We start from the raw sequence: 24015 nt of genomic DNA, 5'->3' as shown, positions 1-24015 counted from the left end.
CATCTCCTCCAGTCCCATCCATGTTGATACAAAAGTTGGGTATTCATCCTTTCTGATGGAGGCATAATATTCCATTATATATACGGACCATATCTTCTTTAATCATTTGTTTGGTGAAAGGCATCTTGGCTCTTTCCACAGTTTGGGGATTGTGGCCATTGCTGCTATGAACATTGGGGTACAGATGGCCCTTCTTTTCACTACATCTGTATCTTTGGGGTAAATACCCAGTAGTGTAATTGCAAGGTCAAAGGGAAGCTCTACTTTTAATTTCTTAAGGAATCTCCACATTGTTTTCCTAAGTGGCTGCACCAACTTGCATTCCCACCGACAGTGTAAGAGGGGTTCCCCTTTCTCCGCATCCTTGCCAACATTTGTTGTTTACTGTCTTGTTAATTTTGGCCATTCTGACTGGTATAAGGTATCTCATTGTGGTTTTGATTTGAATCTCCTGATGCCTAATGATAATGAGAGAAACTTTTATAACATCTATTAGAATATTATAGTTAATTAATATATTTGAGTTTTGTGGATTTCATTTAGAAAGTATAAACTTACTTACCAAAAGATGAGGGAGATCAGCACCCTTCTACTTCTCATCTCTTGCCCATACAGATTTTTGTCTCTTTCATACCTAAGGAATTTACAACATTTGCATTTTGTTTTGTGGATATAATTTCTCATAATTTTATCTTGGTATATATGTTCCAAGATTTACTATTCACCATGATTCCATGTTTCACAGCTTCTCCTTACTTAACTCCTTATTTTGATTATTCATTTATGTGACTAGATATTAAACCTACTTACACTTTTGGATTGTTAAGTTAATCTAAGTATAGAATAAATAGAAGAGATCTAATAGGCTAGTAGTTAAATGCACGATAGTGAACATTTTATAATTGTATTTCCAAAGTAAGCTTTTATCATCAAGTACTAATAAAAGGTCCTGCCACTAAACATTTTTGATTTGTAAGATATAGCTCACTTTTTACACAATAGGAATCATAAGGGAGATTCAGCCTAGAATGCTATCTGTTTTCTTCTATAGTTATGGGGAAAGAGGCACACCCATGTCATCAGTACCTCATCAGCAACCAAAAGAACACATCCTAAAAACGAAAAAATAAGTTAAACCAGCTTTATCCAAGAAATTGTTCTGATAAGAAATCAAGGCATTTTGGAACTTAAGTCAATTCTAAATGTTAACTTATAACCCAGAGTAAGCAATGCAATTGAAAACAGAAAAATACTAGCATCATATGTAAAGGTGAAAGACTGAAGACCTTACCATATTATTTGAATAAAGGCAAAACTTGACTTCTGTTACTACTTCACTGTACTTCTCTATAAGCCATCCAATTCATCATACTTTTGTTATGGCAACTCAAGTAGATTAAATAATAGATAAGACAAAATAAATTTGTTTCTACTTGCAGATAGCACAACTGTTTATATAAAATACTAAAAAAGGGGCATCTGGGTGGCTCAGTGGGTTAAGCCGCTGCCTTCGGCTCAGGTCATGATCTCAGGGTCCTGGGATCGAGTCCTACATCGGGCTCTCTGCTCGGCCGGGAGCCTGCTTCCCTCTCTCTCTCTCTCTGCCTGCCTCTCCATCTACTTGTGATTTCTCTCTGTCAAATAAATAAATAAAATCTTTAAAAAAAATAAAAAATAAAAAATAAAAAAATAAAATACTAAAAAAGTCATAATAATATGCTATAAGAACCAATAAAAGTGTTTAGAAGTATCACTGAGAACAAAACCTACCTACACATATCATTGCATTTTTTAAATTGTGTTAAAAAACTCTTAACATTGGATCTATACTCAGCAGATTTTTAAGTGTGGAGTATAATATTAACTACAAACATAATGTTGAATAGCAGATGTCTAGAGCTTTTTTAACATGTATGACTAAATCTCTCTACCTATTGAACAATAACTGCTGACTTCCTACTCCTCTCATTCCTAGAAACCACCACTCTACTTTCTGCTTAAATGAGTTTGACTACTTTACATGCCTCATGTAAGTGGAGTTATACAACTTTTGTCATTGTGTGATTGTCTTATTTCATTTAGTATAATTGTCTCAAGCTTCATTCATGTTGTAGTATATCACATCATTTACTTCTTTTTTATGACTGAGTAATATTCTATATAGGTATTTGCCATACTTTCTCCATCATCATCAGTGGGCACTTAAGTTGTTTCTAAATATGTGCTTGGCTACTGTTCAATGCCGTAATGAACATGGAATTGCAAATGTCTCTTTTGAGAACCTATTTTCAATTCTTTTGCATAAATATCCAGAAGTAGAACTGCTAGACAATATGGTAATTCTACTTTTAATTTTTTAGGAATGTCCACCAACAGTGCAAAGGGGTCCAATTTGTTCACATGCTTACAAACACTTATTTTCTGTCCTTTAATTAATAGTATTGTTGCAAGTTTAATTTCTTAGTTTTGACAGATAACACATATAGCTAGGTGAAGGACATACAGGAACTCTACTATTCTTATGCAACTATTTTGTAAGTCTAAAATTATTTTTTAAATAACTATTAAAGCTGCTGGCTTTGGGGAATAGAAAAAATATACTCTAAATATCTTAGCTCTGTGCTCTCTAGATTATTACCATTTAAACTTAACAAAGGGATCCTTAATATTATTTTAAAGAAATTTAGCCCTAAATATAAGAGTAGAAATTATTTTTAGGTTTTTTTCCCCCCTGATTCTATTTTTGTAACATTTCAGAAGAGTAGCTGATCTTTTCAGGAAGAGATAAGAACTGAACCATTGATGAAACTTATGCTTTTTTCTTCCAGTTTCTCTCCTGCTTCCTTATAAGTTTATGTAAACTAACAAAATCCCACGGGATATAAGGAAATAGATACTGGCTTCAATAATTGGGGCCAAATGAAAAGGAGATGACCCATAGCTAATTGTGAGTGGGTCTTAGTGATTTTTCTGTCCTATCATTTATAAGGTATTTAATTTCCTGGTCAAGCTTATAATGTCACTTAGCTCAGCTTATGAAATCTATGTCAGTCTTCATGCACACCACACTCATTGATCATTGAAAAATAATACTAACATTTTTCCTGAGATGCAATTAGTTTTCAATTTAATTGTACTATTTCTGTCTATTCTAAGTTTAACACCTATGAAATAACACAGGTAATGTCAGAATGATTGGGAGAGTTGGAGCTTCTCAGCCAAAATAGCTCATTCTTACATGGCAGTTCCTTTTGTCACCCTGGCATTTTCGATTGCAGAAGATTTGGCTGTGAGAGAGGAAAGTTTGAATCTGATCTGGCTCTACCTTTCTTAATAATGTGCTTAAAAGTGACATAAAACTTTTCAAGTTTGAAGAAATAACCATTTAAAAAAAAACAGTAAAATAGCTTTTTTCTTCCTCACTGAGTGCTTTAAATTTCCCTGTGGTGGGAAAATGGTATGTTTAAAGAAACACACACACACACACACACACAAAACAATAATCCCTGCATTATTGAAAATGCTTCAGTTTCCCAGGGCTTCATTGTCAGTTTCCACTGTTATATATTGAAAGACAGTTCTGTCAGATTTGAGTCTTATGGTTATCTGGTAGAGATGATGCAATTGAAAATGCCATTTTGACAGAGAATAGATAGATCTAATGTTTTCCTATTTAAAGGAAGTCAAGCTAAGCCATCAAGGGTCATTTTCAATGTTAATTAATTATAAGTTCATATAAATTATTAGGGTTGTGAATATAACATTATTATTTTTCTCAAAACAAAGTTATATTTAATCAGGTAAGGAATGCTTAACTGGAATGATGTTTATGGGATTATTGTACTTTTTGCTAGTGAAGGTGCCAAAATATACCCTAAATAATTGTTTGAAAGGGTTGAGATACATGGTACATTAACAGAAAACAGTGTTGGCCAATGTATTTAATCTAGTCTAAACCTTTAGATAGTCTCTTATACTGATTCTGGACTTGCTTATGTGACTGCTTGTGACCAATGGTGTGATAGCTAGCATGATGCAAACAGAAAGGTAAAAAAATATCTTTGCACAATGGAACTTTACCTCCCTTGGAAACTTTCAACTACTACTATGTAAAGAAACTCAAGATTGTATGTATAATTAAAAACATACATGGTTCATTTTTCCGTATTACCCTAGCTAAGGGCCCACGTCCGAAATCCTAGGTGGGTGGATACATGAGCCATCCCAGTCAAAACCGGAAGGAGAGATGCCCAACTTAGTTTTCTGTTCAAGTGGTTAACCCTCTTAATTATTAGCTAGACAAATGCTATTATTTTAAGCCATTAAATTTGGGATTTTTCTATGCTGCCAAATCAAGTAGATGCAGTATGAAATACTTAGTAATCACTTGCAAAGTCTTCTTCAGAATGATGCATCAGGGGCGCCTGGGTGGCTCAGTTGGTTAAGCAGCTGCCTTTGGCTCAGGTCATGATTCTGGGATCCTGGGATGGAGCCCCGCATCGGGCTCCCTGCTTAGCAGAGAACCTGCATCTCTCTCTCCCTCTGCCTGCTGCTCTGCTTTCTTGTGCTCTGTGTCAAATAAATAAATAAAATCTTAAAAAAAAATGATGCATCAGTTTGAGGCATGCAGAAGGTAAATACAGTGTGATTAGCATTGCACTGATTAACATTACATGGGCAACACAGTATATAGCCAAACCCTCTGTACTTGTGTCATGCAAAAGGGAAGTTGTTCAGGCTCTAGGAAAGATAACCAAGAGTGCAAAGGACCATGTTTATTGGCCTGTGACACAGTGAACTACTGGTGCATTTCATAGATCATGATGCCAACGAAGGCAGTTAATGTTGGTTGTATAGCTTAGCCGGACTATTTTAGACCAATCTCCAATAATTTTAATACATAACAGCATAAAGCAATAACATTATTGAACACATCTCATTTGAATCTTAATTAGAACAAACTGTTTATAAAGACATTTTTAGCTGATCAGAAAAATATTAAAAGAGAATAGGCAGTATTAATATTAATTTTTCTTTTATTAAGTGTGATACTAATGAAATTGTCATTGTCTAGTAAAGATGTGTAGTGAGGCATTTAATAGTGAAATTATCTGCTGTCTTGAATTTATTTTAAAATACTCTAGCTACCTCCCTCTTCCAAAAAAAGGGAAAATAAAACCAGCCCAGCAGAGTGCTGATGATAGTTAGAATGGAATTATGGGTACACTGATGCTCAGTATGTGATTTCCTTTACTTTTTATGTGTGTTAAAAATGTTCACATTTCAAGAAGTGAAAATAATAAAACATTATGATTTTCTAATTCTTTTTCAAAATTCATGGCATTATCAACATAATGAAGTTTCTATTTTCTCTTCACTTAGAGGTGGAAACCAGATTCTGACACTTCTTTGAACATTATAAGCCCTTAGCATTCTTGAGATATTTTGAAGACTTTATAGCCCAAAAGGGATATGTTATATTTCCTGTTAATGGAGCAGGTGGAAGCTCTACCAATTAACTAGGAGGGGAAAATGATACTAAGGTATTTTTACCTGATGTGTTGAGCAGTTCAAGTTGTTTTTATTTCATCATAAACTTCTTTTGCTCTTTGAAAGATTTCTCCTAAAAATACTTGATGTCATTTTATAATATTAAATCAGGATTGATAGTTTGTCTTTGTATTCTATAGCTCTACATCACAGAATTCATCTAATATATTTACATGACAACAATGCAATGAAATGTGAAAGAGAAACTAGCAAACTGAAACAATTTTGATGAGAAAACTCTGAAAAATATATTTTTAAATGAAGTGAAAGAATCTCTTAGTCCTCATTCACTTACTAGGACTAAGTGACATACTACATGGAGGGAACAAATACGGATTCCAAAAATTTGAGAGTTTATAAAATAGCAAAAGTCAGAGAAATCATATTTTGGTCTATTGTATAACATATATTAAACTGTGAACATGGCACATGGATATGCCAAACAGAGGGACTTAGTTTTGGTAGGTTTTTTGTCGTTGTAGTTTGTTTTTGTACTTAATGAGATTTTATCAGAGTAGCTGCAAGGTAAAGCCTGTAAAGTCCTTGTAAACAATGTGAGAATTGGGAAGTCGATAATGAATATTAAAAGGGAAGTGATTAGGCTATTTTCATATTTTTAAAATTATACTTTGGCTCCAGCCAATTTGTGATAAAAACAAAATATGACATAATGATAAATATAATGGCAAGGTAATATTAATGAAAAGAGGACAAATTAGGAAACATGAAGTTGTAAATGCATACAGTGTCTATGTTTAAAACACCTAATTAGATTTAACATGTCATAAAAACTTAAAGCATCATAGTCGTAGGAATCCTAAAATGATATAAAAGGCAGGGGTATTTGATTCATTTAGGTTAAAGATAAATGTCTCCTAATTATGGGGTTAATAATCCTCAACTCTTATAATTACATCAAAAGTTTATAATATGTAGTATAATTCTTTGATATTTTCAATATCCATACATTTTGATAAAACTTTTAGAAATATATAATACCATTTACTTATTTCAAAATATAAATAGATATATTTAAATTATATAATTAGTGGCTAGAGCATAAAAAAATCTCAAAGCTGATAGCAATAAGCATTCCCAATATAATTAGATTTATTTTTTTTTAAAGATTTCATGACCTGACAAATAAATAATGTAATGTATGGTGGTAGCAGAAAATGATCAAGTGCCAGGATTTGTCTGATTTATCTAAAGAATTTTCAGTAAAATAATTGAGAATGTCTTAAAAATGATGGATTCTTATTTTCAATTGCTTTAATGGGTTTTATTTACTATTTTTTTCTTCACACAAAATATTTTGAACTTAGAATTCATTTGCTTTGTGTAATTTGTAGTAAACATTTTTTTTCCAAATATATTTGTAAGAATTAGCTATTTACCTATGCAGACCTGACTGAAAATGAAAAACATATATATATATACTTTTAAGTTTTCTCTATAGATTATCACATTATCTGCAAATAATGGAAATTTTACTTCTTTGCTGATTTGGATGCTTTTCTTTTTGTTGTCTGATTGTTGTGGTCAGGACTTCTAACAGTATGTTACATAACAATTGTGACAGTGGACAACCCTGTCTTGTTCCTTACTGTAGAGGAAAATCTCTCAGTTTTTCCCCATTGAGGATGATACTGGCTGTAAGTCTTTCATGTATGGCCCTTATTATGTTGATGTATGATTCCTCTAAACTTATTTTGTTTGGGGTTTTTATCATGAATGGATGCTGTACTTTCTCAGATGCTTTTTCTTCATCTATTGAAATGATAATATGGTTCTTATCCTTTCTTTTATTAATGTGGTATATCTCATTGGTTGATTTGTGAATATTGAACTACTCTTGCAATCCAGGAATAACTCCCACTTGGTCACGGTGAATAACTTTTTAAATGTATTGTTGGATTGAATTTGCTAGTATTTTATTGAGAATTTCTGCATCCATGTTCATCAAGGATATTCTCCTACCTCTCTCTCTCTCTCTCTCTCTCTTTTTTTTTTTTTTGTATTGTTAATCTAGTTTTGGTATCAGGATAAATCTGGCCTCCTACAATTGATTTGGACCTTTCCTTCCTTTTCTATTTTTTGGAATAATTTGAGACAAATAGGTAATAACTCTTCTTTAAATGTTTGGTAGGATTTGCCTGTGAGGGCATCTGGCCCTGGACTTTTGTTTGTTGGAAATTTTCTGATTACTGCTTCAGTTGCATTGCTGTTCACTGGTTTGTTCAAGTTTTCTATTCTTGTTTCAGTTTTGGTAGTTTATGTGTCTGTAGGAATTTATCCATGTTTCCCATTTGTCCAATTTATTGGCAGTTTTTCATATTCTCATAGAGTTATTTTTGTATCTGTGGTGTTGGATGTTATTTCTCCTCTCTCATTTGTGATTTTCTTTACTTGGGTCATTTTTAAAAAAATTTTTTATAAATCTGGCTAAAGCTTTATGAATTTTGGGCGCCTGGGTGGCTCAGTGGGTTAAGCCACTGCCTTCGGCTCAGGTCATGATCTCAGGGTCCTGGGATCGAGTCCCGCATCGGGCTCTCTGCTCAGCAGGGAGCCTGCTTCCCTTCCTCTCTCTCTGCCTGCCTCTCCATCTACTTGTGATTTCTCTCTGTCAAATAAATAAATAAAATCTTAAAAAAAAAAAAGCTTTATGAATTTTATTAAGTTTTTCAAAGAACCAGCTCCTGGTATCATTGATTTGTTCTACTTTTTTGTTTGTTTGTTTGTTAGTTTCTATATCATTTATTTCTGCTGTAATCTTTATTTTCTTTCTTCTGCTAGTTTTGGATTTTGTTTCTCACTCTTTTTAAACTCCTTTAGATGTAGGGTTAGATTGTTTACTTGAGATTTTTCTTGCTTCTTGAGGTAGAACTATATTGCCATACACTTACCTCTTATGAATGATTTTGCTGCAACCCAAAAGTTCTGGACCATTGTGTTTTCATTTTCATTTGTTTCCATGTATTTTTTAAAAATTTTTTCTTTGATTTCCTTGTTTTGCCATTCATTATTTAGTAGCACATTGTTTAACCTCCATGTATTTGCGGTCTTCCAAATTCTTTCATCTGATTGACTTCTAGTCAATCATTGTGGTCAGAAAGAATGCATAGTATGATTTCAATCTTTTTAAAATTGTTGTTGTCTGTAATGTGACCTAATATGTAATCTATTTTGCAGAATGTTTCTGCTATTTCAGGGTGGAATGTTATGAATTTATCTATTAAGTCTATCTGGTCCAGTGTGTCATTAAAAATGATTGTTTTCTTGTTTATTTTCAATTTAGATGATCTGTCCATTGATGTAAGTGGGCTGTTAATGTCTGTCTCCTATTATTATTGTGTTACTATCAATTAATTCCTTTATGTTTGTTATTGTTTTATATATTTGGGTGCTTCCATGTTGGGTGCATGAATATTTATCATTGTTTTATTTTCTTACTGGAGTGTCCCCTTTATGATTATATAATGCCTTTCTTTGTCTCTTTGTATAATCTTTGTTTGAAAGTCTACTCTATCCATATAAGTATGGTTACTTTGGCTTTCTTTTGACATCCATTTGCATGATAAATATTTCTCCAATCCCTCACTTTTTTTAAAGAAAGGATAATCTGAGGGTTTTGAAGGGGCAGGGGGTGGGAGGTTGGGGGAGCCAGGCGCTGGGTATTATGGAGGGCACGTATTGCATGGAAAATGGTTGTGGTGCATAAACAATGAATTCTGTTACAATGAAAAGAAATAAATAAAAAAGAGAAAAAGAAAAAGAAAGAAAAGGATTTTATTTATTTATTTGACAGAGAGAGAGAAAGCACAAGTGGAGGGGTGGCAGGCAGGAGAGGGAGAAGCAGGCTCCTTGCTGAGCAGGGAGCTGGATAAAGGACAACCTCCTCACTTTTAATTGGCAATTGTCTTTAGGTCTAAAATGAGTCTCTTGTAGATAGCATATATATGGGTCTTTTACATATATATATATCTCCATTCTGACACCCTGTATCTTTTTATTGGAGAGTTTAGTCCATTTACATTCAAAGTACTTATTGCCAAATATGTATATATTTTGCCATTTTATTACCTGCTTTGTTTTGTTTCTGGAGATTTTCTCTGATCCTTTTTTGTCTTTATCATTTTTGGTGTCTCCTTTGTACTCATAGAGTCCCCTTTAACATTTCTTGCAGTGCTGGTTTACTTGTCATGATCTCCTTTAGTTTTTGTCTGAGAAACTCTTTGCAACTCCTTCCATTCTGAATGATAGCCTTGTTGGATAGAGTATTCTTCATTGCAGATTTTTCCCATTCAGCACTTTAAATATATCATGCCACTCTCTTCTGGTTTGCCGAGTTTCTGTTGAGAAATCTCCAGCTGACCTTTTGGGTTTTCCCTTGTAAGTTAAGGACTATTTTTGTCTTGCTGCATTTAAAATTTTTGTCCTTTATCACTATATTTTGCAAATTTAATATCTTGGTTGTTTGCTTTCTTTTGTTGATTTTTATGGGAGTTCTCTGTGCCTTTGGTATATGGATGCCTATTTTCCTTTCCCACATTAGGGAAGCTTTTGCTATATATATATATTTTTTTTTTTGAAATAAATGTTCTGCCTCCTTTTCTCTCTTTCTTCTTCTGGGACTCCTAGAATACAAATGTTAATGTGTGTGATGAAGTAATTGAGTTCCCTAATTCTATTCTTGTGTTGCATAATTCTTTTTTCTTTCTTTTGTTCAGCTTCATTTTTTTCTGTTATTTGTCTTCTAGGTCATTAATTCATTCCTCTGCTTTTCCAGCCTGTTGTTCATTGCATCAAGCCTTTTCTAATCTCATTTATAGCATTCTTCATCTGTGAATTCTTTATCTTTTGTATCTGGGATATATATTATCAGCCTCTCTGATGTATTCTATTTTTTCCTCAAGCTTTCATTTGCAATAAGTTCCCCTTTCTTGGCATTTTTTCAAAGTATCTGCCTTCTTCTTTGTGTTAGAAAAGACAGTTATGTATCTTGCTCCTGAATGTAATGGCCTTATGAGGAAGAGGTCATGTAATATCTATGGCCTGGGCTCCAGGAAGTGTTTCTGGTATGTGTGGAACACACTGTTGTGTTTTCACTGCTCTGTCATTCAGGCCAGTTGTCTCCAGAAGCTCTCCTTGCCTTCTGTGGGCAGTGTTTGGTCCTTGGCCTGAATCTTGAGTTTCTAACTATATGTACTCTGATCTGCTTGTGGAATGAGACCTGACACTCATTCCATCAGAACTGAGGTGCTTTAGAACTCTCTGGTTGGATGACATGGTGTGGGAAAGGATTTGTGCTTGTCTTCTGGGGAATGGGCCCACCATGCTGGACTGAGGCAAATTTGACCAAGAAGGGCAGTCCTGCCTGCCAGAGCATAATGGGGTGTAGCTTGGTGTAAGCAAGTTAGGTAGCCAATGCACCAACTCCTTCCCCATATTACAATCAATATTACATATTGATTGTAAGAGCTCATGAAATTCAACCCCTTTCATTTTCCAAGTCAATGTCTTTGGAGAAACATTTTCCTTGTTCATCTCCTTGTGTGCTCCTTTCTCTGCACTTCTCTGTGACTGTGGCTCCCTCCCCTCACAGCACTGGGGATCTGTTTCTCCTGTAAACCGTGCCTCCATACTTTCCTACTTTCTTCAGTGTAACCTCTTCTCTCCCTTTAGCTGTGAAGTTTGTTCTGTCAGATGATTTGATAGCTACCTACTTGTGTATATTGGACAAGATGAGCCTATGGTCCTCCTACTCCACTTCTATCTTTCTCTCTCCTCTGAACATATTATTAAAGTATAACATATCATTAGCATGCTTTGAGAGTGAAAAGAAAGCAGTTGGCAATTAGAATTATAATTTCAAAGAGAAAATAAAAATTCTAGAATTATTTTATCTTCTATGGAAAATAATGGTTTTTGGATTCACAAATAATATCACATCTGAATATCATAAGAAGCTAAAATTCATATCTCGATAATGAAGATTTATTATCATTTTTGAAGTTAATATAGATATTCTCAAGAATAAAAGACATACAGATTTCAGTGTTAAATATCTATTAAAATACATTTAATACACTTTTCTATAGACATAGTTTTGATTCATTTAATCATGATATGCATTTTTCTGTACAGAAACCTTCCTCCACTTTACATGCAGCACTATTTCTCACTATTATGCTTCTAATTAAAACTATGATTCATTAATTATAACCTCAATATTATTAAATATTAAAGAAACTCAGTGAAGGTACTCATTATTCATGGGAAAATCCAACTTACTTTTAACATCAAAATCATACTGTTTCTAAATCTGGAAATTAAAGCACTTCTCATCAAGGACATTAAAGATATATTGATCCTTTACACATTTTCAAATGTTCTATGCTCCTTTATGTGTTTACCTTTAAGTATTTTAACATGATACACATTTTAAAAGTGAAAAAAAAATTCTGATTGACAAACAAAATTGTCATCTTTGGGAATAGGTAGATAATGGAAAAACAAAGAGATGATCCAATATAGTTTTAGATTTCCAGGGGAATATATATTTTGACTGAAAATGTCACCAATTGAATTGCCAAAAATTATAGTCATAGGTGGAGTAATGCAAAAAGACTAAAGAAATGTGTGGGGAGACAGATATGAAGTCTTCTGTGAGGGAAAAAGAGGGAATATTACAATGTCACATCAAAAAGTGAATTTCAGCATATAACTTCATTTGTTGCCACCTTATCCTTGTCATATCACAGCTACCAACCACCATCACTCACTGGACCCTTCTCTATTTGATGATATAACTATTTCTATCAATCTGCTCTTGGAAAGAATCCTCATTTAACCCTTCTTCACTTGCTAACTCCTTTTTCCACCATTACTCTTTAGTCTGAACACTTCTGAAGAAAAATGGACTGTGTTTGAAGGGGATATCTCATTTCTGGCACATGTAGAGGCTGAATTACTTTGAAACAAGATGCTGTTCTTTTCTCCTTTCTTTGTCAATGGTCTTGTGCATTTTGTACTGTAAATATCAGTTCCTATATGTTATTTTTGTATTTTTAAATTTTTTCCATTTTTTGAAACTTTTTATTTTACAATGACTTATTTATGTCTAATATCTTCAAAGTAATAAAATCATTAAAATCAGAGTTGTTTTTCTCAATCTGTAAATGAGATATGTGTTTATGAAAACTAATAAAATAATATTTGAAGGTTTTTCATGGTTAATTTTATATATGATAAAGGTTTTGGAACAAAGAAATTTGGATTAAAAGGAAAGTTCACTTTTTTTTTTTTTAAATAAAGGATCTCATTTTTCTTTAAGTAGAAAAATAGTAAGTTGTACTTAAAACCTGTTTGAAGTTTTAAATTTTCCTTAAATTGTTACAGTAAGATTTAATTTCATTAATGTTTCAAAAATAGCACTCATTGTAACCAAATAATTGTAATTTCTTTTTTTATATACAATTGAGTTACTCTTCTTTATAAGTTCCCATTTTTTTAAAGATTTATTTATCTATTTGAGAGACAGAGAGAGAGAGAGTGCACGCAAGCTGGGGGAGGGACAAAGGGGACAGAGAGAATCTCAAGAAGACTCCCCCACTGAGTGTGGAGCTTGATGCAGGGCTTGATTTAATGACCCTGAGATCATGACCTACGCTGAAACCAAGAGTTGGACAGTCAATGGACTGAGGCACCCAGATGCCCCTAAGCTCACATTTGACATATGGTTAAATTAACATAGGATGAATGCCTAGTCTTTCAGGTTTCCTGGCTCCCTCTGATCTTTATTTTTCTAACATGGCCTCTGGAAGTTAGGAGGGATATACATTGTGTGATGTTGTTGCAGATGAGGACCTGAGATATATCTGCAAGTGCCTGTATTATGTTTTAAGTCCTTTAGGATATTCTTTCTTTGCTTTGTTGTTGACTGCCCAGTTCTTAGTAGGGAGGATCCCACATGCTGCACTGACATGGTCCCATCTGAGTTCTCAGTGGCTCTATGTCTGTGCTGAGCTAGCTTCATGGATGTGTGTAGTCACACAGGGTCCAATTCACAAGAGTGGTACTTTACATTTAATGCTCTGCTGGAACCAACTTGAAATGCTCTTAAAAATTTTTAAAGAAGCATCGTATTTTAATTTTGTACTTAGCCCCATGAATATGTTCCCTGTTCTGTGTATGAGTTTGTGTTCTAGCAGTGACTTGTTTTTCAGATAGAGCAAGTTGTTCTTAAGTTCCCAGTCACAGAACACTTCAGGTTCTCCCTCAAACAGCCTACTCCTAACACACTGGTAGCACCTTAAGGAGTTCATAGTCTTTGTCTCTTCACAAGGAGAATGGTCTCTCTGGGAACTTTTCAAGCCACAAGAGAATTGAGTGTGGTTCATAAGGGCTTGCTTGAGCAGTCTCCTTAGCTATATGTACCTGTCAGTGATCCTAAGTGTTCCCTTCAATCTCTTCTGAGTTTTCCATTTTGATATTTCAGTTAATGTGTAGGATTCTAGTCTGACAATTAGTTCCTCTCCCTTTTTTCTTCTTTCCACAATTCTGCAATTCTGAAAGAATAGGTTTTCTATATCATATGTATTATTTTTATTTTTTATTCACTTCTGTGTAGAATCTACACTCTGATTTAATTGACTCTGCATTCCTCTTAGTACACAGGATCTAATTGAATTTGAATATGATTATTCTCTTATAATAAGGGGAAATTTTCAGAATATGAAATTTGCTTAAAATTAATATGTTAGTGAAAGGTGAAAGGGTGAGTACTAACATTTCTAATCTCTATATATTCATACTTCAACAATCCAAAAGCAATCACTTTCTATCTCCATGCATCCATCCATGTGAACAATTGTTAGAGTAAGCTGGAGAGATTGTTTTAACTGAAATGTTTTATGTAGTGAACTAATAGGCATGTTTTGAAACCTTAAGAATAAAGTCACTAAAATATTTAATTTTTCGGATTCAAATCTAGACTACTAAGGGCTTACATTTCAGACTTAAGACAAAGATTATGTTGCTTGATGATATAACATTATCTTACAAAAATACTGTCTTTTGTATATATAATAAGTATATTTATAAGAATAAACTTATAAGTATATATTTTTAAGTATAAATATATTTATTAATATAAATTCTCATAAAGTTTCCTTTTTGTTCTTTATGAAGTGACTACAGGGGCACCTGGGTGGCTCAGTGGGTTAAGCCTCTGCCTTCAGCTCAGGTCGTGATCTCAGGTCCTGGGATCTAGCCCCACACATCTGGCTCTCTCTCTCTGCCTGCCTCTCTGCCTACTTGTGATCTCTGTCAAATAAATGAATGAAATCTTTAAAAAAAATTTAAAAAAGAGAAGTGACTACTAAGTAAAATTGTTTTAATATTCTACTTCTAATTGTCTTCAATTCCTAGTAGTCAACTTGCTATGCTTTTTATGAATCATTAGTCTCCTCACATTTTACAAATGTTCTATTGAAATTTGTTAGGTCAATTGAAAAATGTAAATGGTAATGACAGAGCTACCAGATGTATCAGGATAGAGCAAATAAAAGTCACAAATTAACAACAAAATAGTTTATCCAATTATAATTCCATACTACTCAACTCTTTCAAATTTTTCCCATTCAAGTTACTTGATAGAAATTCTTTATATTTCAACTTGCCAGAGTTGATTTTCATAAGCACAATTCTTTAATTAGAGATGAAAAATTATTCACTTGCTCCTCTTTAAGATTTCATCATTTTCTTTTAAAAGCTTTGCTAATACTCTATTATATATTATATTATGTATTGACATATATTTCCCCTCAGTAAAATAAGGTAGAAATTAAAATAAATGAATAATTTGATAGTCAAGTTATAGGATTAAATCTACTGGAAAAATAAGTAAAGCAAAGGTTGTTTATGTAAGAATGAACACTGATGAATCAGAAAAATAAAAAGCCAAAAAACAATGACTGAATATGAAGAAGAATATTAAGTTAAAACGTCTTTCTAGAACAAATATATATTTAACTACAGAGTGCTTATAAATATAACATTATATTTATGATAATCAAGTAAACATATTCACCAAAACTTATTGAGCTTGCAAGTATAATCAAATGTAATTTCCTCTATTATTGTATAAAATGCCAGTAATTTATATATACCTTCATAGCACCAAGATATTTTGACTTTTCACTACTGACAGAACTGAATACTTTTCCCCACTGCACTACTATGTCTTGCAAAAATAAGTTAGAAAAGCTAATGCCAGGCTACCAAGGTGTTGTTTTTGTTTTTCTTTTTAATTTTTACAATAGTCCTATTTTTTTCTATTCCAAGAATCTGAAATTAATATCAGTACTACAACTAATAGTCATCTTTTTATCATACAGTTTGATGTGATTATAAATATCACAAAGATTCATGTGAACCACTTTAAGTTCCCATTTGTCTTCTCTTGTCTTGAAAGTTTGTTGTTATTTTCCTTAAATAATTTTCTCTTTCCTACAGGTTATAGAAACCCTACTGTTTGAACTGTTATTAGATGTCTGAACTTGTCTTTTTTGTTCTTCTCCAAAGAGGGGCATATAATTCTTAGCTCACAATCAATTTTCCTGGAAATATCTGTATATAATGTTGAAATGTCTACTAGTTTCTAGTGTTGAAGATAAAAAGGCCGAAACTTATTGGTCAGTTTTTTCTAGATAAGATTTTCAAAAATACATTATTGTTTTGGATTTTCTATTTCTTACTTAGATTCATAAATATCACCAAAGTTCATCTGGACATATATCTTTTCTATATAAAATGCCAAGAACTCAAGCTACATTTCAATTTTAACACTCCAATATTTATTTCATTAAGAGATATTTTTCTATTAGTTATTAGGATGTATTAGTCTAATATTTGTCTTATCATTCTAACATTCTTACTTGCTCAGTAACTCTCTAGGATCTTTGTTTTAAAGCATCTCTATTCAGTTTTGGATTCTATTTCTTTATATTCTTGCTTTATTGTGAAATATTTTATCTGTTTGATATCCATAGGGTTAATTGGACAATTTTTCCAGCACCATTTATTGAAGAGACTCTTTATTTTTTGTTTGTTTTAATTTCCAAATTGACAGCATTGAAATTCATTTAGAAGAATGAAGCTTGACCATTCTCTTACACCATACACAGATATGAACTCGAAATGGATATAAGGCCTCAATGTGAGGCAGGAATCCATCAGAATCCTAGAGGAGTACATAGGCAGTAACCTCTTCAACATCGGCCATAGTGACTTCTTCAAGATATGTCTCCAAAAGCAAAGGAAACAAAAGTGAAAATGAACCTATAGGACTTCATCAAGATCTAAAGCTTCTGCACACCAAAGGAAACAGTCAACAAAACAGAGGCAACCCATGGAATAGGAGAAGATATTTGCAAATGACAGTACAGACAAAGGGCTGATATCCAAGATCTATAAAGAACTTGAACTCAACATACACAAAACAGATAATCACATCAAAAAATGAGCAAGACATGAACAAACACTTCTCCAAAGAAGACATACAAATGGCTAACAGACATATGAAAAGATGTTCACCATCACTAGCCATCAGGGAGATTCAAATCAAAACTTCATTGAGATACCACCTTAAACCAGTTAGAATGGCCAAAATTAGCAAGAAAGTAAACAATATGTGTTGGAGAGGATGTGGAGAAAGGGGGACCCTCTTACACTGTTGGTGGGAATGCAAGTTGGTGCAGCCACTTTGGAAAACAGTGTAGAGATTCCTTAAGAAATTAAAAATAGAGCTTCCCTATGACCCTGCAATTGCACTACTGGGTATTTACCCCAAAGATACAGATGTAGTGGAAAGAAGGGCCATCTATACCCCAATGTTTATAGCAGCAATGGCCACAGTCACCAAACTGTGGAAAAAAACAAGATACCCTTCAATGGATGAATGGATAAAGAAGATATGGTCCATATGTATTATGGAGTATTATGCCTCCACCAGAAAGGATGAAAACCCAATTTTTGTATCAACATGGATGGAACTGGAAGAGATTATGCTGAGTGAAGTAAGTCAAACAGAGTCAACTATCATATGGTTTTGCTTATTTGTGGAGCATAAGGAGGACATTGGGAGATGGAGAGGAGAAGGGAGTTGGGGGAAATCGGAGGAGGAGACAAACCATGAGAGACTGTGGACTCTGAGAAACAACTGAGGCTTTTGGAGCAGTGGGGTATGGGGGATTGGGAAAGCCTGGTTGTGGGCATTATGGAGGGCACATATTGCATGGAGCACTGGATGTGGTGCATAAACAATGAATTCTGAACACTGAAAAGAAAAATAAGTAAAAATTTTTTAAAAAATACTGTACTCAGTGCTTATCATGTAAGTGTATTCTTTAATCTCCTTCACCTATTTCATCCATCGCTGCCCACCTACCCTCTGGTAACCACATTTGTTCTTTATATTTAAGAGTCTGTGTTTTGGTTTGTCTCTTTTTTTTCCTTTGGCCATTTGTTTTGTTCCTTAAATTCTATGTATAAGTGAAATATGATATTTGTCTTTCTCTGACTGTTTTTATTCTGCTTAGAATTATACACCCTAGATCCATCCATGTTGCTACAAATGTCAAGATTTCAATCTTTTTTTTTTTTTTTAATGACTGAGTAGTATTCCATTGTCTTTCTATACCACATCTTCCTTATCCATTTATCTACGAATGGACACTTGGGTTGCTTCCATATCTTGGCTATTATAAATGATGCTGCAATAAATATAAGGGTGCATATATCTTTTTAAATTAGTGTTTTTCTTTCTTTCAGTAAATACCCATTAGCAGAATTACAGGATCATATGGTAATTCTATTTTTAACTTCTTGAGAAACTCTATACTGTTTGCCTCAGTGGCTGTACCCGCTTGTGTTCTGTTGTCTCATAATTTTAAATCAGTGCTTTAAAAAGTATAATAAAATATACAAGTAATTGCATGAATAATCTATTTTTGATGCATTTCAATTTGAAAGTGTCTTGTTTTAAAATCTTACTGGAGAAACCATGGCAATTATTCCAGGAAACACTGTGTGTGTGTGCATGGGGACACATGAGCACATGCACACACATACAAACTAAACAGCACTGCAATATTTATCATTTATAACTTTTGGGTTTTTTAAAGCAGATAACTTGACTCATTCTACTTCATCACAATGGAGTGAGGGTGTACATACTTCATCCTTTTAAGCTCTCACTTAAAGTCTTACTTCAGAGCTCCTTAATCATTCTTCTGAGTTTTCTTCAAAGCCCTTTCCATTTGTCAGCATCTTTATGACACTGAAGTGTCTCAAACTGAAAACAGTATTACAGGTGTGCGACCTTATCAGCCTTTTTATTTATTACTTATTTTTTCCCTGTCACAAAATATAATGAAAACCTAATATGACAGAACACTTCCAATGTATGGAATGGCACTGCTGTATTTATTTATTTTATTTTTTAATAAGAATTTTATTTACTTTTTAAAGATTGTATTTATTTATTGACAGAGAGAGAGATAAAGGAAGAACAGCAGAGGGAGCAGCAGGCAGAGGGAGAGAGAGAAGCAGGCTTTCTGAGCAGGGAACCTGATGTGATCCATGTGAACCTTGATCCATCCTGGGATCAAGACCTAGGTTGAGGGCAGACACTTAACAACGGAGCCACCCAGGCGTCCAAGCACTGATGTATTTAAACAGAGGGCCTCTTTTCCCCCATGGGATAGATAATTATAGCACATCTTTAAAAATTATCATCACGTGTACCATGACACAAATCCATGACATTTCATATAAAATTTAGATTTTTTGTTTTGAGTTCCCATAAGCTGAGTATTCTCAGCTAACAGTTAAGTTCCAGTGGTAACAAATTTCAGTTCCACAAGGTTACTCAAAAGGTTTCCAAATGTTAAATTACAACAGTTTACTATTTACACTGACCTAACTAATTCTTGAAAAGTTGGAGCTTTTGTGGGAAAACAAAACAAAACATTAGAGTTGCAAGTATCATTTTATTATGATATCTGGAACTAAATTATCAGTCCTTACTAAACACGTGAGTTTTTGACAGGATGAATGAGGAAAAATAAATGGCTTGTGTTAAATCCTTCCAAAGTATAAAATCTGAAAGTAGCCAGGAGGTAGCTTGGGCAAAGGCGATATTATACCCTCTTCAAGGAGGGACGGGGGGAGAGAGAGAGAGAGAGATTGAGAATGAATTGAAGCTTTTCTTTCTCTAAAGTGGAAGGAGAGAACTTTCTATGACATGCATAGGTGGTCATTAAAGTCCTGGGATGTTCCAGAAAGAAGAAGGTTATCAACTACTTTTTGACAGGCTATAAAATAAGCAGACGCTTTGGTAAGATGAGTGTCCCTAGAAATTCTTCATGGTCTTCATGTAAGAGGACCCAAAGGCATGTAACCCATGGCAAGTGCATAGTAGAAGGTGTGTTGATCAGCAATCTCAGAAGTAGCCCAGCCTAGGGGGAAGAGGATGCGGTTTTCTATGACTGGCAGCAAGTCGTGCATCTTCAGCATTCATTCTACTCCTCACTAGTAGAATAGAATCCTAGCTTCCTTGTCAGGTGGAAGCAGGCTACAGAGTTTCCTCTTACACTCCAATGCTCCACTCCCACTTCCCTTAACTACCTGATTCAGTGGTCTTAATGAGGTCAGGAACCAATTTTTTGTCAGGCTTTTCCTGTATGGAAGCATACTTCTACCTTGAGGGTCATCTCTAGTCACTATAGTGTCATCGGTATGGTGGTCCTACAGATCTAATTCCTTAGGGGAGTCTGACAGTAGTGGTTCTTTATGCGGAAAATTTATGAGGATGTGCCATCAACAAGAAAGGAAACTTTATTTTCAACCGATGGAGAGTTGAAGGAGGTCCATGCAGCCCAATCTTGACTATACAGAATGATATTAAAAGGTCCTTTTGTTTTTTGTTTGTTTTAATTTCCAAATTGACAGCATTGAAATTCATTACTTTGTTAATTCATTAAATTTTGGTGAGTGTTGTATTATTTATATTTGGGTGTCTAATGTTAGCTACAAAGATGGTCTAATAAAATACTTTAAAAAAATGCTTCATCGGGGCGCCTGGGTGGCTCAGTGAGTTAAGCCTCTACCTTCGGCTCAGGTCATGATCTCAGGGTCCTGGGATCGAGCCCCACATCGGGCTCTCTGCTCAGCGGGAGCCTGCTTCTCCCTCTCTCTCTGTCTGCCTCTCTGCCTACTTGTGATCTATGTCTGTCAAATAGATAAAATCTTTAAAAAAAAATGCTTCATCTTCACTTTTTAAAAATATATGTAAAATCTGTTTTTCAGGATGTAGATCTCTTTCTATCTTTATCTCTTTATCAGTCTGTATATCTAAATTATCTCTATGATTATGCTGCCTATCTTGTATAAATCTTGGTTGTTTGTCTAGATCTGAGAACTCTGTTAAAAACCCAGCAATTGCACTATTGGGTATTTACCCTAAAGATACAAACGTAGTGATCCAAAGGGGCACGTGTACCCGAATGTTTATAGCAGCAATGTCCACAATAGCCAAACTATGGAAAGAACCTAGATGTCCATCAACAGATGAACGGATAAAGAAGATGTGGTATATATACACAATGGAATACTATGCAGCCATCAAAAGAAATGAAATCTTGCCATTTGCGACAACATGGATGGAATTAGAGAGTATCATGCTTAACGAAATAAGTCAAGTGGAGAAAGACAACTATCATATGATCTTCCTGATATGAGGAAGTGGTGATGCAACATGGGGGCTTAAGTGGGTACGAGAAGAATAAATGAAAGAAAATGGGATTGGGAGGGAGACAAACCATAAGTGACTCTTAATCTCACAAAACAAACTGAGGGTTGCTGGGGGGAGGGGGTTTGGGAGAAGGGGGTGGGATTGTGGACATTGGGGAGGGTATGTGCTTTGGTGAGTGCTGTGAAGTGTGTAAACCTGGTGATTCACAGACCTGTACCCCTGGGGATAAAAATATATGTTTATAAAAAATAAAATATAAAAAAAATCTAATTTACTTTTCATGTATCAGTCTCCATGGGCATCTCCCAACAGTTTCTGCTTAGTGAAAGTTTTACTTTATTATATGTTACTTTATATAATTACTATGCTACATAGATATAAATAAATGTTATATATTTATTGTAAATTGTAGTTACAACAACATTTCTCTCTCTCTCTCTTTTTTTTTTTGAAGAGAGAGAGGGAGCGTGTAAGAAAGACAGGGAAAGGGGCAGTGGTAGAAGGACAGGGAGCGGGAGAATCTCTGAAGCAGACTCCACATTGCCTGCAGAGCCCAACGGGGAGCTCCATTTCACACCCTGAGATCATGACCTGAACCAAAAATGAGAGTTGGATGCTTAACTAAGCGCCACAGGTGCCCCTCCTCCTGATCTTTTTAAAAATATTTTGTGACTAACTATTTTATCCAGTATTGAAGTCAGGTCCCTTGTTTCATTTTTCTTTCATCATTTTTATTTAACTTCTGACCCATTAAATTTTTTAGCCTTTGTAAAGCATTATATTTTAATGTGCTTTTTGTATACAACATGAAGACAAATATTATTTTACTAGGTGAACTGGAAATTTTCCTTTTTAGTAGATGAGTTAAACTCACCTACATTTATTGAAATGTCAGATTTGTTAGATCTCAGTTCTGTAATATTTGAGTGATATTTTCCTTTCCTTTATTTTTCTTGATTTCTTTTCTAACTTACTTGTTTACTTTTATTTAATACTTAGCAACACATGTATTATTTAATTTGTTTACCATCAGGGAAACTAAAATCTAGTTTTAGCTAATCATATATGGAGAGGTCTCAAGAGCAGGAGAGAATATACTTAGAGAACAGAAATGATAGAATATGTAACAGAAGGTATTATATAACTCTCACATCATGATAATTATCATCTATCCTTTCTTTTATTCACATTACTTAAATGGTTTTGATCCATTCCAGTATATTTTTTCAAGATTTTACTTATTTATTTGACACAGAGAGAGAGAGATCACAAGTAGTCAGAGAGGCAGGCTGAGAGAGAGGGGGAAGCAGGCTCCCTGCTGAGCAGAGAGCCTGATGCGGGACTCAATCCCAGGATCCTGAGATCATGACCTGAGCTGAAGGCAGAGGCTTAACCACTGAGTCACCCAGGTGCCCCTCCAGTGTTTATTTTTTAAAAAGTATAAATAATATAGCAAGCAATAGTATCTTCTAATCAATGTGATCTCATTTCTATGTCATTTTCTATCTCCAATAGCTGCAGGAAAGGTAAATACATCAGCATTATTCCAGTTGTATAGACAAGGATTTCATTCTATTTTCCCAATAAGGAACATCACAGAATCCCAGGAACACAATGATGTAGTACAAGTTCTACCATTTTGCTATATATAATACAAGAAAATCTTGAATCTCGTTGCTTCCCCCCTATATCTGTAAGAACAGCTTAAGTATGTATCAGGTATAAAAACCAGTACAGTTTAATATGCATGGAGACAGGGTTTATGTTTTTAAATTATTGACCCCAGCCCATTCTATGCCACAGGAATGCATTGGATTATTCCGTCAAATGCTGCTGGACAAACCATGTTTTGAGGTGTGAAAGCTATGGCTCCCAACATTTTGATTTTTTTTTTAAGATTTTATTTATTTATTTGAGGGAGAATGAGTGAGAGAGAGCATGAGAGAGGAGAAGGTCAGAGGGAGAAGCAGACTCCCCAAGGAGCTGGGAGCCGGATGCGGGACTCGATCCTGGAAGTCCGGGATCATGACCTGAGCTGAAGGCAGTTGCTCAACCAACTGAGCCACCCAGGCGCCCCCAACATTTTGATTTGAAATAATATATAAATATTTGGATCGTTTTTTCAAAAATTATTTCATAAGGAAAATTTTACATATCACAAACATGAGAAATGAAGTGTTATGTTTTATAATTTCTATGTAGTAATTTGGTTATCAAAACTATATTCAATTTTTATACTCCAGAAGGAATTCTCTTGGGAACTATCACTGACTAAGTAACAAGAAAGATTTGGTGGACCTCAAGAGCTTACTACTCCACAGAGGAGGTAGAATTGATGCATATTCAGGTTTTACAATATAAGCCAATACATGTCCAAGTTTACTAACAAAAAGAAGAGTTATAATTTTAAAGAAAAGTTAATAGAGCTGAAGTGAGACTCATAACAACTTCAAAGGAGTGCACTTAATAATGAATAGTAATAATAAATATAGAACTGATCCAAGTAGTTGTAAAACTTTTCACTGTATTAATGAGGAAAGAAATTGAAAATATCTAATGAAAAAGAAAAAAAAACACTATCTATTGAGTTCTGTGGTTATAAGCCATAATAGCAGCTCAGATTATTTAGAAGGGAATATTAAAAGAAA

The sequence above is a fragment of the Mustela nigripes genome, chromosome 15 (assembly GCF_022355385.1).
Source record: "Mustela nigripes isolate SB6536 chromosome 15, MUSNIG.SB6536, whole genome shotgun sequence".
Classification (NCBI taxonomy): Eukaryota; Metazoa; Chordata; class Mammalia; order Carnivora; family Mustelidae; genus Mustela; species Mustela nigripes.
The sequence above is the reverse complement of the archived record's forward strand: the minus strand, read 5'-3'. Positions refer to the sequence as shown.